The following is a 17,938-nucleotide window of genomic DNA, read 5'->3' on the forward strand; positions in this document are numbered from 1 at the left end:
AGTAAATATTTTTTCAAGTCCACGTCCACTCACAGCATGCGCTTGTTACGTACTGAGATAAGATGTGCGTGCACGTCTTTTGGTTATGACATAAAATTGTGCGTTCTTTAATATAGAGGGGCCTATCTAAAAATTTATATCGATGCCTTTAGCACTATAAACGTTATTAGTGAGTGTCATAGGCTATATTTTATCGCCGTATTCTCTCGGGTAACTACGCGGGTTAAACCGCGAAGCGTCGGCGTAGTTTCTAATAAAATCAATACCATAGACAGCACTCGGGTTTTATCATAGATAAGTAATCATAACTATACAATCGCGGCGAAGCACCACTTGAAATTATAGTCTCCAACGGATGACGCACCGTAATTACAGTCTCTTATCGAGTTTACGATAAAGCGTAGTGTTTTTAGTTTCAGCCATCCAGTGTGATACAAATTGAATTATAAATTGATAAGTTATCGCTATGCTGCAATGGACAATAAGTCATACACATATCGAGTTATTATGTGGATTTAACGCAATGACAGGTTTATTCACAACTAGCGGACGCCCGCGACTTTGTCTGAATTTCCGGGATGAAAAGCAGCCTATGTGTTAATCCAGAGTAAAATCTATTTTCATAGCAAATTTTAGCCAAATAGCCGCAAAATTGATAAAGTTTCATACAAACTTTCATCCCCTATTTTATCCCCTTCGGGGTAGAATTGATCAAAATCCTTTCTTATCGGATGACTATGTCATAACATCTAATTGCATGCTAAATTTCAGCCCGATCCGTCCAGTGGTTTGAGCTGTGCGTTGATATTTAGATATTGGTCTTTATTATCAACCTATTAAAATAAACATCAAATTAATTGAAAAAATGTCATCTACATACCGTATAATAACCACCAGTAAGCACCGGATGATATTTGTTACATATAATTAAGAAGAACACGTCACTTTAAGCAAAGCTTTCTCTAGTGGGTCTTTAGGCAGATATTAAAAATTGGACTTGATTATACATAATCCTGTCAATTTGCTAACAAATCAGCAAGCTGTCAGTGTTGGCATAATCTCGAACAATCAGAATCATGGCCGCGTGCTCCGGAAAGGAGTCGCGTCTTGATGGACAGTCTATTAGCTAAGTCCTCGACACTCGACACTGCATAGTGACACCTCGTAAACGGGATGTCGTAACTGCGATGACACCGTTTGATTGAAACTAAACAATAGCTAAACTGATTATTCCTTGTATTTTTTTTTTTTATATGATTGGTTGTCTAAAAGAGATCGCTCATTAGCGATAAGGCCGGCAATAGTTGACTCATATCAAATTTAATATAAACAATATTAATTTTGTGTAGTACATGGAATAAGGGTCCGAAATATAACGATATCAAATAATAAATGATAAGGATTTTTTAGAAAAACTTAATTTAAATATCACGTATTTTTTCTTATTTTCCATACGTCAAAAACGCTGTCGTCCATTTTGTGACGTTACTTGCACACGCTTGAAGAAAAGAAGATAAGAAGGCGTGGAGCGTTTTGTTAAAAAAGAGTAAAGATAACATAAACGCTCTGCTTCATTTTGTTAAAAAAGAGTAAAGATAACATAAACGCTCCGCTTCATTTTGTTAAAAAAGAGTAAAGATAACATAAACGCTCCGCTTCATTTTGTTAAAAAAGAGTAAAGATAACATAAACGCTCCGCTTCATTTTGTTAAAAAAGAGTAAAGATAACATAAACGCTCCGCTTCATTTTGTTAAAAAAGAGTAAAGATAATATAAACGCTCCGCTTCATACTTTCTTTCATAATAAATAATAGTAAATATTTAATAAAGATGATTACCTACATAATACCATTTCGCATAGGTAATTATTTATCGTTCGTCACGAACTGAAATTGTTTATGTTTACCTGCGGTCTAATGAAGATTTGGCAAATGGAAAACTTGAGTCATCAAACTAAATGTCCGAACTAATAAAAACTCATGGATCGGGATTGGATGGATGGATCATGGATCATGGATTTAAACTCATGGATCTATAAAAATCATTACTTATCAACAAGCGAAATCACGGTCAAGCGTTAGTCGTCGATGGGTAAAAATGATTTGAATATTTAAATCAAATACCTATAGTAGTAATATAAGTTAAAATATTATTCCTTTCATTCCTTCACAATAATAAATGTCAAGTGCCTACTTCGCATAATAGCTCCTTGATTTCCACAATTTCACGAGATTTGACATTTCCTCTGTCCAGGAAACGAAGAACGCGTTGATGGACAGTTAATTAGCGAGAAACTCGACATTATAATATAATACAACAAAATAAATTATGAAACAACTAACTTTTGCCCGCGGCTTCGTGCGCACTAAACTCGGAGTAAGTAACACGGTTTTAGTACACAGAAGAGAACTCGGAACAGAATATTATTTTAATACGCTACTGTAGACGATATTTGTTTTCCTTTTATGCTAATGTTTTATAATAGTATACTTTTTTATTAACTTTGACATAATATAATATTATTATAAGCTTGACATATAATTATTATGAAAGTGTTGACATAAAATTATATAAAATGTTATGTGCGCCTAGCGTTAATATACATATCAGATTTTTTGTGGCATATTGTATTGTTTGTAATGGTTAATATGTGTATTGTTCACGTGCTTTAAAAAAAAAAAAAAAAAATTATGTCTTTCCATTCGGGGATAAAATGTAAAGATTCTGGGCAATGGACATTGGACACACGCGAACATGCTACTTATAATTAATTGTCCGTACATATATCAAATGCTTCTTTTTGTAAAAAAAATCCCAGTCTATTCTCTGTTCACACCAACAACGCAAATCTGAGAACATGCCGCAAAAATAAATTGCTTAGACCCCCCACAAGATTGACAATATATGCCAAGAGTTCTTTTTGTATGGCAATAAAAATATATAATAAACTTCCTAACAGTCTAAAAGAGAAGCCCTGGTCAATATTTAAATGTAAAATTTATAATTTATTATTAAAAAAAGCTATTATGACATTCAAGATTATTTTATGGACATGGACATTTTGTAACTTATCATTTTGTAATTGTGACATTGTAATAATTTAGTTTTTTTTTCTCTTAGTTCAAATGTATTTAATTAAATACATACACCAGTTATGGTAACATGTATAAATGCTCAATTCTATAAGTGTACCATCATGTTAAACCTACATTTTCATGAATAAAATATCATTCATTCATTCATTCATTCCATGAGAAAATCACCTATCCTTCCGCTTAAAATATATATATATATATCCGCTTAAAAAATCACATCAATTCGTCGCTCCGTTTTGCCGTGAAAGGCGGACAAATAGACAGACACTTTCACATTCATAATATTAGTATAGACTAGACATAGAAAACATATGGTATAGATTAGTTACATAACACCTACTAGAGGTTTTTAATATAGAGTCAAAGAGAGTGTATCTATTGAAACACAGGAGATTAAACTCTTAATTGTATCCGTGTTCGTAGTATTATAAGAGTTAATCTTTGTTTTCAAGTACAGAACTAATCAAGTATTGAAAAGGTACTTAGGCAATACAGCAATCGGATGATGCAAGCAAAAAATAGTTATTTGCTTCATTTCATTAAACCTTCAACCATTGACTTCCTTTGGTAGCAAGTAGCAATGCTTTTTATATAATCAAATAAAAACAAACAAATTAGTAAGTAGGTTTTCTTATTTTACCTTTGTCACAAAATAAACGAAACAGTCGATTTCACATAAACTATATTTTCGTAAATTGCAATTAATAGAACATTATTTCTTCATGTTACTAATTACTATACAAGAAAACTACAAAACGTAACATCGTCGTCATCAACCCATATTCGGCTCACTGCTGAGCTCGAGTCTCCTCTCAGAATGAGAGGGGTTAGGCCAATAGTCTACCACGCTGGCCCAATTCGGATTGGCAGACTTCACACACGCAGAGAATTAAGATAATTCTCTGGTATGCAGGTTTCCTCACGATGTTTTCCTTCACCGATTGAGAAACATGATATTCAATTTCTTAAAAACGTAACATACTCGAAAGTATTTCTCCAATGGCGATGATAACTATGTTTGAATATAGTGACTTTTATGATACATTCGGGTAAATAAGGTCAATGTTAACTAATTTATACATACAAAGCAAAGATTGTCTGGATATTTGCAAAATAAATAAGATAATAAAATTTCAAAATCTTTTATCTTAATTAGATGAAAATCCATACAGTTTTAGCTTCCTTACATTAAATGTGACATTTTTTAATATTTGAACTATAAACATAACGCACAAATAACAAAGATATTAGTAATTTGTTTGAACGCCCATATAAATCTAACGATCTTTATGTACCTACGACGTCATAAATTTGTAGCATTTTGTACGGGGCGTTTTTCAGGGATCCGTGGCAGCGCCACAAATCTGATCCTTTAAATCCCTGTAGCTCCGAAAGTAATGATCGCAGATACCCTGTTACTTTTACAAAATTGCTTTACTATTAGCATACTCTTAATTTATATAAATTTTAAAAAACTGTCATCATCCCTATTGACACGAATATCATTGCAAGATTTCACTACTACACTAAGAGACATGATAACCCAGTGGAGTGAAGTGACCTCTGCCTTCGGAGGGTGTAGGTTCAAATCCGGTACAGGGCATGCGCCTTTTCAGTTATGTGCATTTTAAGAAATTAAATAATATCACTTGTCTCAAACGGTGAAGGAAAAACATCGTAAGAATAACTTAAATATTTTTAAACAAGGCCCATAAGTGAAATAAATATTGCGTAACATTATTTAAACAGCTGACTAGACTGTTTACCAAACTTATTTACCTACATGGAACGATAAGCTACTTAATCTTACAAAATACTTCGATAATGCGGAAAACGTTTAGGAAGCCATGTTCCTGTCTAAAAAGCAACAGAGTTTTCCTTGTTTCTTTTAAGGTCAATGACGTAGACAACAATAGGTTCTGTTAATGGTTTTTTCACTTTTTTTTTTTGTTACTCGTTGCAACACTTCGTGAAACAGCAAGAGGTTAAGGCCGGTTTTTACCAATTTAAAAGGATTGGTGTTACCATACGTTTTGGCCTGAGTGTATTAGTCCAGCCGCTTCCGAGTTCGTGAGTTAAAAAGCCCACGTCTGGGTGACGTCAGATATCGGGGCCCTCGTCTTCGCCGGCGAAGACGCTGTACTGCTGATATATTCGACATGCCATAATTGAAGGGTAAATGTCAACATCTTAAGGTCGTTTACAGTTCCAGCGAAATTTGTATTCCATTGTTTTGTGTTTCAGCTGCTTTGTTCGAGGGGTGGCATCCGGCTTTGATCTGAAGCGTGGAAAATGTCAACAAGTCACAAGTCTTTGTTCTATTTAAACGCATCAACAGTCGTACAGGACGAGCGGAATTGTTTGCCGCCGGCAATGCAAATACGGAGTGTTGTGACTTATGAGTTGTCACGTAATACGTTCACTTGGATATTACTCGTAATAGTCCAGGATCCGGGGACCATACCATACCATATTAGCCGATAGACGTCCACTGCTAAACATAGGCCTCTTGTATGGACCTCCAATTACAACGATCTCGAGCCGCCAGCATCCAGCATCCAGCGGCAGGAGCATTAATTAAACAACATTAAAAAAACAGTTGGTTATTTTGACAAATTCGTTCATAACACTCCTGTTGGTCCGCGGGGGCCGGGAGGTTTAAAAAATACCCGCGCAGTCCTTCCATCTGCTCCGCGCGCATGACTTCACACCCGCGCAGTCCTTTCCCTCCCGTAACCCGCATATCATGGGAGTCTCATCAACGAACTTGCCAAGCTATAGTAAATTTTTTTGATGAACTCCCCTCATTCCAACTTGAAACAAAAAAATCAGTTATCTGTAAAGTCGGTTTACTGACGATAGTTGAACGTGACAACGTCATAAGAAAATACTGATGGAATGGTTGCATTTTTCAAAAGAAAACGTTCGTTTTTCTAAAATACTGTTAGATACTGTTAGGTATAATCTTAATAGACCAGAATATACTTTATTTCTTGTAAAAAAGTTGGCAACCCTAGAGCAAGGGAACGACGCATGACGTCATCTTTTTTCGAGTGTGCAGCCGGCTCCATTGAATTATAAGACGTCACGTCAAAATTGTTACTAACCAGCTGTTTTTTACTGTTGCTTACAGTAAAAAACAGCTGGTTAGTAACAATTTTGCCGTGACAAATTAAACCACGTCGTTTTACAAATTGCATGGTACGTTATACATAATTCACTAATAAAGCTTTTTCTTTCTTTCTTTCTTTCATTCTTTCTTTATCTACGCTCAGAAATCTTCATTACTTAGTTACCCTTTTGGCTACCAGATCAAGAATTTTCGTAAATATAAAAGTTGAGCGTCTCATCAAGATGGAGCAACTCACAGAAAATTAACTTTTTTCGACGGCCTCCGTGGTGGACTTACAAGACGGAGGTCCTGGGTTCGATCCCCGGCTGGGCAGATTGAGATTTTCTTAATTTGTCCAGGTCTGGCTGGTGGGAGGCTTTGGCCGTGGCAAGTTACCACTCTGCCGGCAAAGACGTACCGCCAAGCGATTTAGCGTTCCGGTGCGATGCCGTGTAGAAGCCGAAAGGGGTGTGGATTTTCATCCTCCACCTAACAAGTTAGCCCGCTTACATCTTAGACTGCATCATCACTTACCATCAGGTGAGATTGTAATCAAGGGCTAACTTGTAAAGAAGAAAAAAAAACTTGTTAGTAAAAATGCTCCCAGGATCCTGGACTATAAATTTCGTCTTTGTACGTCAAGTTGTTTTCAAAATTTCGTGAAGAATGATCTTTCGCATTTATTTATTACTAGCTGATGCCACGCAGTTTCACTCGCGTGATTCCCGTCCCCGTAGGAATACAGGGATAATATATAGCCTTCCTCGATAAATGGGCTATCTAACACTGAAAGAATTTTTCAAATCGGACCTGAGATTAGCGCGTTCAATCAAACAAACAAACAAACTCTTCAGCTTTATAATATTAAGTATAGATTAAGATAGATAAACTTATCTTGCTATCTATCAAGCGAACTGTGATATAACTACCCGTGATACAAAGATTGTTTATGACGAATTGCTGCCGACCTAGAAAAGTTTTTTACGAGCGGAATGAGCCCAAGCGGCCATTTGCAGCTGCAAGTTACTATTCTTTTCTCACACTCGCTTTGTTTTGCATTTTTACTTTTCTGTTTTATAGAATCGCAGGATTTTCTTTGAACGTGTCATGATATTATTAACTAGTAGACGCCTCCGCGGTTTCACCCGCGTGGTTCCCGTATCTGTAGGAATACGGGGATAAAATATAGCCTATAGCCTTCTTCGATAAATGGGCTATCTAACACTGAAAGAATTTTTCAAATCGGACCAGTAGTTCCTGAGATTAGCACGTTCAATCAAACAAACAAACTCTTCAGCCTTATAATATTAGTATAGATAACCTGTAAGTAAAATATTTAATACGAATGTGTGATCATTTTATGATTAACAAGTCATCACCATTATCAACCCATATTCGGATCACTGCTGAGCTCGAATCTCCTCTCACAATGAGAGGGTTTAAGCCAATAGTCCACCACGCTGGCCCAATGCGGATTGGCAGACATCACACACGCAGAGAATTAAGAAAATTCTGGTATGTAAGTTTCCTCACGATGTTTTCCCTCACCGTTTGAGACACGTGATATTCAATATCTTAAAATGCACACAACTGAAAAGTTGGAGGTGCATGCCCCGGATCGGATTAGAACCCACAGCCTCCGGAGGCAGAGGTCATATCCACTGGGCTATCACGCCTTTTATGCCGTACTGTGGAATATGTCGTATTACGGGACACCCTGTATAAAGAAAGCTTATATTACGTCCATAAAGTGTTTAAAGCAATTACCATTAATGTAATTTCTAAACCAAACAGCAATCACAATAAACGACATAATAAAGCGATAACCTAATGACAGACATACGCAATGGTGGACGTTTTTCATAGCCATACCCATCGATAAAAATCGTTAGATGGGCCCCTCCTTATTAAAGAACGCACAATTTTATGTCATTACCAAAAGACGTGCACGCACATCTTATCTTAGTACGTAACAAGCGCATGCTGTGAGTGGACGTGGACTTAAAAAAATATTTACTCTTTTTTCTTATTTTAGATTCCTTAATTATACCTTCGTGTTCATTTTGGAAGTGTAAAAACACAAGCCAGAACATGAATGTAGAGAAATAATTATGTTACGAGTGATGACGTACTCAATGTGCGAAACCAATGACAATTCCGTGACGCTTTGAGGCCCATCTAACGATCTACGATCGATGGCCATACCTATCGATTAGTGCCAGACCATTTGACACAAACTGACACTGATTGTGATAGCTGACATATAAAATTATTATGGGTTCACTTCATATTATTCAGAGTTCCGTAACGAAATAGAAAAACCAACGATTATAACAACAATAGCCAGCAAAATTATACACAAATTACCAACCTAGTTAGTTGTTAGTGTTTAATATTCATTATTTAAAATTGATATTTTATGACATTAAAAATGTCATTCGGTGACTATTGATAACCCTTGGCATTTTGATTTTTATTAGCAACGAGCTTTACGGAACACGAAAAATGCGATTGTTATCGATTTAATGTTAATTAACAGTTAGCTAACTAACGTCAAAGTTCGTGAATTAGATGGCTGGGCGACTGGTGTTTATTTAACTTGGACGAGTATGTTACGGATTCTTTGAACTAAAAACAAATTTTGTAGATATCTTCAACCGATTGAGCTGAAATTTCGTATAAGTACACGTTAAGTTTGGACGACAATGCCGAATATGGCGTCGAAATAGTTATTTTAATGCAATTCTACAATATGGGTATCAAATGAAAGGTCTTATTAAAAAGGTTTTATTGAAACGCTCTAAAAAGAAGAAAATGTTTTCTTCTATAAAAAATTTAACTATCAACTTATAACCTCATTATATACAATTTATACTATAATAAAAGCTTGTCACGCAATTTGAAAATAAGCTAGTACCAATTTAATTATGTAAATTGGACTTTATTATATTTTCAATTTCAACTTAATTAAGTACTGATAGTCAATTAAACCTCGCGACAAGCAGAGCAGATTTATTTTGCAGAATAAAATATTTTCTTCTTTTTACAGCGTTTAAATAAAAGCTTTTTTTTATTTTTTTTTTTCTTTTAATGTATTTATAAGAAAAATAATATAAGGTTAAGTACGTCTTATATTGCTATTTCATAGAGTAATTACAAAAAGTCTTGTTTGGAACACCATTTGATATTAAACTTGTTCAATAGCTGTAAGCGAGTTTTCAATTAAAATAACAAAGAAAGCTGATAAAAAGTTCATAAAGTGTTTAAAGCAATTACCTTTTTATGTCTATTCTAAACCAAACGGCAATTACACTAAATAACGCCGTAATAAAGTTATAATCTATAATGACAGAAATTTTGCATTAATACATTATTTATATTACTTTTTGAAGTCTCTGTGGGTCTGGTTTTATTGATAAGGTGTTGTCAAGCGTTTGTGTGTGCTACTAGGGCCTTGGCGCAGTGGTATGCTCGGTGGGTTAATAAGAAAGTCCTGGGTTCAATCCCCGGCTGAGCCGATAGAGGTTTTCCTAATTGGTCCAAGTCGGGCTGGTGGGAGGCTTCGACCGAGACCGAAACGTGCTGCTAACCGATTTAGCGTTCTGGAACGATTTCGTGTAGTAACCGAAATCCTCCTCCTAACAAGCTAGCCCGCTTCTGTCTAATATTGTATCATCACTTTCCATCAGGTGAGAGTGTAGTCAAGGGCTAACTTGTAAAGAATAAAAAATACTAAAGACTGTTGCCAGAATAGAAACATGTTTATATTACTAGCCAACGCCGCGCTGTCACCCGCGTAGATCCCGTTCCCGTGAGAATACAGGGATAAAATATAGCCTATGACACTCACAAATAACGTGGTTTTCTAGTGGTAAAAGAATTTCCAAAATCGGTTCAGTAGATCCAAAGATTACTCCCCACAACACCACAAACTTTACTGCTTTATAATATTAGTATATTGTAGGAGTTTCAACTGTGATGACTCTCTGTCTACTCAGGAAGTTGCTTTTAGTCTCGGACACTAGGTAATGATATTCTATTTTAGAAAACCTGTTTGATGTAGTAATAAACGCAATGTTTAGTGATACAGAGGTGGGCGTGTGATATCGAAATCCGTTTACCAAAACACCGTTGCTTAGCAATCAATCATATACATGATATATACTAATATTATAAACAACTATGTCTGGCTGTCTGACCAGAGTTCTCAGTATAAAATATTGTTAAGCAAATAAATCGTTTGGATTTATTTTCATTAACCAAGGTTGAATTCTTTGTTATTCACAGAATACCTATTCGTAACATCCTTATCCTTAGTGTATATAATATATTATTGTACAACAGGTCGTGTGGAACTAATATTCAATGTAATTAGCATTTGTATTAGATCCGAGCAGCTGACGCAGACAATACGAATAAATAGACAGAGCAAATACACCCTACACGCAAACTATATTTTTTATTTTTCCTGTTAATTTGCAACTGTTATTACATTTACTCGTAAGTGTACGGAAATGGATAACGTGATTTGTAGAGTAATCCTGAATAAAAAAATTAATGTAAAAAAATAAGGAATCTGCCTAAGGAACCTCAATCCTAAATTTTTAGTCGCTGGTAATTTTTATTTGTGTTGGAAACAGAGAAACTTTTAGCTATTATAAAATAACGAAGGTCTGTAGTACCAACATGTGACTGAAGACATATCTCGTGAAGAAAAATGAAACTTTCAACCAATGGCAGCGCAAACGGAAATACTTTCTCTTTCATTGTGTAGGGACGAAAGAGATGGGACTCTTTTACACTGAGCGCTTGTCTGCAATCATGCTTGACAGTAAGCGATGAATGATGATGCCTATGATGGAACGCGTTTGCCTAGAAAATGCCTATTCACTCTTGACTTGAATATACCCATGTTGTAGGTGGTAGGGAAAACGGAAGCTGGAAGGGCATTCCATAACTTCGCAGTGCGGATCAGGAACGAAGAACCGAAACGCTTCGTACGCGTCCAAGGGACATCAACTACGTATGGATGCAGACCTCTGCGATGTCTGGCAGTTCTATGGTAAAAAGAAAATGAAGGAACTAGGTCGAATTGTTCCTGGACGCACTCTTCGAAATAAATCCTGTAGGAAATTACGTACACCGGGACAACGTCGCCGCCATTGGACGACATTTTGTCTATTTCTCTTCACGATATTATATCGTTGGTCGCATGTTAGGACTAATGGCCGTCGTGGGATCTTGCTCTAATAGACATGCTACATAAGTCTGTGGCCCTGCTAAGTAATAAGTACTACTCACGAGGTGACTTTGAAATAACATACATTCAATACAAATGGTATTGAAAAGTAAAATTGTTTATCATCTATCTATAGAATCATCTATAGAATTATTATAATATTTATTTATTCTAATATACAAGCGTCAATCATATAATTTAACAAGCAGACGTCCCGCGGTTTTACCTACGTACTTCTGGTTCCCGTAGGAATACGGGGATAAAAATATAGCCTATACACACTCCCAAATAACGTGGTTTTCTAGTGGTAAAAGAATTTTGTTGTTTGGTAGGCTGGTGAAACCCCGGGGCGTCGGCTAGTACACAATATATTCATTGTAATGGGCAAAAGACAGTGTATGCCACCTATATAAAAGATCAAAGGATTGTAATAAAGTAAAAAATTAAAACAAAACAATTAAATCATGAAATTAAAATGTAATATGTAATAACAATTTTCTTTGGATGTACAAGATTTAAGTGCTACAGTTCAGTTGTAGTAATACTGAAGTCAGGAAGGCAGGAAAAAGGTTTGCAATTTCTCTCTTCAGAATAGGATAGGATGGATGGCAAGGCAACTGGAAGGACAGAACAAAATCAATTAGTATGTAAAATATTGTAGCTAATTTTAACGCAAGTCAATTAACACCAGTGAGTTAGAGACTTAGTATAAGCTATCTTCACATTCAAATATAAAAATCTTTATTGTTTTAACATACAAGTTTTTATAAATACCATTGTTGAGAGCTTCTTTTAGGCATGAGGGTGCCTGTGACTGTAGGCCTCACTCTTCCATAGCCAACATAATATCATGAACATAGAGTATATATGAACATACAGAAAATAAATATATCCTAGCTGGGTTTCATAGCTAGTTCAGAGTGTTATCAGAAGGGCACATAGCCATGTGGGACTTCAATTCTTTATCTACAATCACAGACGCATCAAAAATTAAAAAAGTATTGGACAGATGTTCGTTATGGACAGGTCACGTGATCAAGTTATCAATCGGAGGCTATTCCAATACATTTATTTAGTTTGGGAAGCTTCAGTGTTGGTAGAAAGAGAATCGACGTGCCAAGGCTACAAACTCAGAGCAGACGTAAAGTTTGGTACATACTATACTACAATATGCTGCCCTGCCTTAGTCATCCTTAAAGAGTCCCTTGTAATTCCATCGTCGACAAAATGCTTCAAACCGAAACAGTGAAACAATGAATGGTAACAGTACATCCCCTTGTAGTGTTTGTGTTTAAAGAGCCTACTAGGCTACTATTAATAGAATAGATCTAATACCTTCTATCTGCCACTGAATTACATGTACTAGGAAATATATTATGTGTCTCATATAACTCACTATGTCCTTGAGCAAAACATATCCAATAATACTTAACACTGTCTAGAAGTATTTAAAAGATTGTGATATATTGTTTGATCAATAAAATACTTATCATTTTGATAATGTAATTGGTAATCTGTCATTTAAATTATTTAACAGATAATTTTATAAATAAACTAGTGGACTCGTTCAAGCTTTCGCTTTGATTAATTCACTACCCCTATCCTATTCTACTCCCACGCTACACCTACCTTACCCTACCCCTACCTACCCAAGTTACCCCGACCCTAAAAAAAAACTCCCTACCCAATCCAATCCCTACCGTACCCCAACCCTAAAAAAACTCCCCGTAAAAACCATCATCATACTTCAACGAATATTCTAAAAAAATTGGTTCAGGCATTCTCGAGATTTGAGTTAACATTATAGCATAGCAAAAACAACTCATAGTTCATCTATCAGTTGTGTTATCCTCATAACAATTAAGTTAAGTTATGTTCTTTTGTTCATTGTTTTGTATTTGAGTATTTACATGTTTTTTTATGTGTGCACTTGTCATAAATGTATGTATAAGTCAATGTGAGATATTTATAAATATTATCTATTTGTGCATGTATCTATAATATGTATGTTGTAAGTGTTTGAAAATAAATAAATGAATAAATTGGCCAAGATTCCATTGTAAAGAAATATGGGAGTTATATGTTATAGAGAATTTTATATAAAACCAATAATATTCATTATCATAAATCCTCCACAAATATCTAGTCTCAATCTGATATTGGTTGTTGTGGTCTAATAAAAACTCTAAGCTCAGTCCGACGCTAGGTAACCAGGGGCCTAGTGCAAAAAAAATGGGACCTTACTACTATTGAAACTGGTTAGATTTTATCAAGTAAAAATGCTAAGCTATGATAATATCATAAGCTCTTTTGTGCACTTTGGGTAGGTAATGAAAATATTTATTATGATATAAATTACAATTAATACTTGATGTAGGTATGAGACAATAAAATGAAATAAGGATCTGGTTAGTTAAATTATGTTTCTTGAAGTAAAATACATTTTTTTATCACTCTTCTAGGGCAAAATGTTCGCCGGCGTACCAAAGCGGCAAAGTAACATTTGCTCTATTATTTTATGTATTATTTTTTCTATTATCAACAAGCTTAACAAACAAACCAATCATAAATCTTTAAAAAATATTGTAAAACTCAGGCTGGTCAACGATCTTAGCTTGCCCCGTTTGTTGACAAATTAAAGATGAATTTAAAATTTCGTAAAACGTAGCTAACTTTTTTTGATAAAGTAATGATTTCATTATTAAAGTAGCATTATCAAGATTTTTTAAACAAAGTAACCGGGCGGTTAGAATTGGCCTGGGCTGGGGAATTCCCCTTTTAGAAAGTTCGATTAAGATTTTTTGGTAAGGATTCGAAGGCCACCAAAGCATAAGGGCCCCGGGGCACTGCACCGCCTAGCCCCTGGGTAGCTACGCCCTTGATTATTATACTAATGATAGAAGTATTATAACATGTAAACAACTTCAATGTAACTAAAGTCCTGATTAATAAAACCTTAACTGGATAATAAAAAAAAATTCATTATTATGCATGTAACTTAGAGCAAAATTCTCACCACACAATCGAAGTAGGTACTGGTCTGGATTGCGTAAACAAATCGCAGAATTGTATAATTTAATAAAAAAAAAACATAATAACATCTCCCATGAAGGACTTCTATATATAGACATCACGAAGTCACGGCATAAATGTTTACATTTTAAAAGTATTGTAAATATACAAATGTTTTTCAAAACTAACCTTTTAGACCATCCAGTGGCGATTTCTTAGTAACTTGCGCCAAAAACGGGTGTCAAATTTGCACACAAAAACTAGAGTCCAAAAAAAAATCACTGCCAAATAAATACACACGCGTTTCAGCTATAGATACAGGGTTATCCGACGATATCGTACGATTAACAAATTGTTTAACACTCAGATTAAATAATTATGTAGTGAAAGTGCGGAAAACGTTTTCGAAAAACATGAAAATTCCACAGCTGGTCACCGACTACCGCAAACTGCAATATTCAACTAATCAACTGACGTTGACGTTGACGTTTATCAAACAGCAAGCAAACTTCAAAGTGACGCTAGGATTGCTAGAATAAAAACTCAAATCGCCTTATCACTTTTATCGCCGTTTATTTTTCAAAGATGATAAAGGGCGATTTATGGAGTTATGATATTAAGACCATAGATTTCTTATGGTAATTCTATTTCTATTTCAACCATATCGCTACCTTTTTTCTGTAGCTTAAGCTACTTGGATCCATCATACTGAAGGATCTTATAGTGGAATGAAAATAACATTTAATTAGTTTCATTTGTTTTAACATGTATTTCTACAAATATATTTCTATGATCGTGATGAGTATCTCCTAAAATATAATCTTGTGAAAAGTGTCACATTCTGTGGAAAAGGTTTTGTCAATATTATTAACAATGAAGCCTACGTACAAGGTTTTGTTAAAAAGTTTATTGGAATGTGCTCTTTGTTTACTGCTCATGGTCAGTCAACAACAAAATATATCCCACCTACTGTACTTTAGTACCTTCGTTTTACATGAAACAATCGTTTAGGTTGAGCTATGAAGAAATCAATTAATGAATAAAAGCAGTTCCCCTTACGCGGGGAGTTTTATAAGCTATGGCATCATTGATAAAGAAAATAAAGTTTCGTTTTACGTAGCGCTAACAGAAAATAATATAACTTTATTTATACATGTAATTTAAAAATTGAAACTAATTTTGTTCTCAAAAATTCAGAAATATCGAAAATTATAAAGTTATTATAAATTATTGTAGGAATTAGTAGTCTGATATGGAATAATATGATGTCGCTCGATCTCGTGTTGGCTCGTGCCGACGCTAGGTGGCGCGACTTGTTTCAGTAAAGAGTAGGGAGTTAGAGAGGGGAAGCCATCATGCGGGAACGGCTCTTACCATACGGTCTAGCTCAATCTTGTCGTGTCGTTCGATCCGTCCACACATTTTGTTGGATAATCCTTCACGGATGATTTTGGGATAGGCGGGGAAAGTGACTTGAGTGGTAAAGGGGAGTGTTAGTTAATTGTCAAGGGGCCTACCCTAAATACAACGATCACAAGTTCGTGACATCACTCAAGTTCATTCTCTGCCATTCTAATGTCTTATTTTGGTTACAGTTCGATTTGTTAGTTAAGTTGTCCTGACAAATATTGTGAATCCACTTCTGATTCTGCTAATACGATAATATAGACATTATCGTACGACAAAGTTATTTTTCTAAAATAAATGTCGGTTGACTAATTTTAATCGCTTGGTGGTATTTTTTAGCCGGTAGACTTGAGCCAATTTAGAAACTATAAAAACCTAAATTCACTTGAGCTGTGAATCGAAATCAGCACTTCTCTGTTGAAAATCATACATTCATATTCATATAGATATAAAGAAGATTTATTTTAAAGATTAGAATTAGAGTATTATTGCAAAATGCACCATGTAGGTAGGTTTATTAAATACATCTCGACTCTCAATCGCCAACTAACTGTTTGTATAGTTTGGCGAGAGTATAGAATAAGATAATAATTGTTGTCTTTTCAATAAAATAATAAAAAAAAGCTTTCCACGTAAATTATTCTATCTAAGTATTTATGAAAAACGCATGAAAATTCGTCCAGTATTCTTTAAGATTATCGCAAACAACGCGGCGGGGAACTTTTTTTAAGATAATTTCAATCTGCCCAGCCCGGGATCGAACCCAGGACCTACGTCTTGTATATCCACCGCGCATACCACTGCGCCAGGGAGGACGTCAAACTGTTTTTGTTCAAGTGTTTAGGACTTACGCCTACTATCTCGCGTGGGATATAAAAAGTAGCGTAGGTATATTTTAATCCAGATTGTAATCTATCTCTGTGCTTAATTTCAAAAAACCGGCCAGTACTTTTTGTGTCCTTTAGTAACAAACTTTCGCAGTTAGTATTAGAATAGTCTTGAATAGACTTTATAAAGATTTCAAACTAAAATCTAAAATTATTATTTCATATCCTGTATTACAGAAAGTGCAGAACCCACGTATCAATTCTGTTTATTTTCCGAGCTTTTCAATCGCGATAAAGCGATAGCAATATCGTAACGTACTGGCGATGACAAAAAGCTTTAAGATTTTCTTCAAACTGTAATAAAAGATAGACATAAAGTCTAAAAGCACTGTTTAAGCGATCTATATAGTAGCTCGCTTTTAACGTGCAGGTTAACCTACTAAGTTTCACTAAGTATATTTATTAGTTAGCCGATCTCTACTACATCTATACTTTTAATAAATCTGTAGAGACGTCAAAATATTTCCAAAATAACTATCAGGGGGTGATTAGTGATCGACACTGATGCCAAAAACGCAATCAGTAAAATTTTTGTCTGTCTATCTGTCTGTCTGTATGTATTATGTATATAGAAACAAATCCTATTCGACGGATTTTAACGAAACTTGGTACAATTATTCTTCATACATCATAAACGCTTCGATCAATAAGAGCAGAGCAGTGAAGGGTAATGTTCGGAAAACGGGAGAAGTTACTCCATTTTTACAGCAATAAGCCAGATAAGATTATCTTTAACCGACTTCCGAAAAAGAGGAGGTTCTACGTTCGGCTGTATGTATGTTTTTTAATACATAATTTCAATTATTTCGCATTTTACCACAGTTGCCAGCGATTGTACTTCGCGGAAGCGCTTTGAACGCTTTTACATATTCGTGTTTTTATACAACCCTTTAATCTTCCGTATGACAGATTTTGCATAACTTTTTCCTACCCATGATGCTGAAAGTGCTGAATAGAAAATGTAAAAAATAATTCATTTCACATTGATGTTTGTAACGATTTGTAAAGGATGGTTTTTGTCCAACGAAACACGATTTCATTATTCTGAAATCTGAATCAATGATATTTTGAACTATAGACATGACTCTAGCGTGTCGTAACTGAGGCGAACAAAGTTGGCCAATTGTTTTTCATTTCATTGAGTCTTTTTTTTTTATTCTTTACAAGTTAGCCCATGACTACAATC

The 17,938-nt window shown here is 35.0% G+C and overlaps 1 protein-coding gene across 1 annotated transcript in view; it reads right to left on the reverse strand.

The window, feature by feature from the left end:
• Positions 1-14,922, reverse strand: part of LOC112045589 (beta-1,4-N-acetylgalactosaminyltransferase bre-4) — a 191,783-nt gene extending 176,861 nt beyond the window's left edge. The window contains exon 1 of the mRNA XM_024081843.2: positions 14,648-14,922. The gene's annotated coding sequence lies outside the window, so the exon portion shown is untranslated. The remainder of the gene's footprint in view (positions 1-14,647) is intronic.
• Between the last annotated feature and the right edge of the window lie 3,016 nt (positions 14,923-17,938).

The sequence above is a fragment of the Bicyclus anynana genome, chromosome 19, assembly GCF_947172395.1.
Source record: "Bicyclus anynana chromosome 19, ilBicAnyn1.1, whole genome shotgun sequence".
Lineage (NCBI taxonomy): Eukaryota > Metazoa > Arthropoda > Insecta > Lepidoptera > Nymphalidae > Bicyclus > Bicyclus anynana.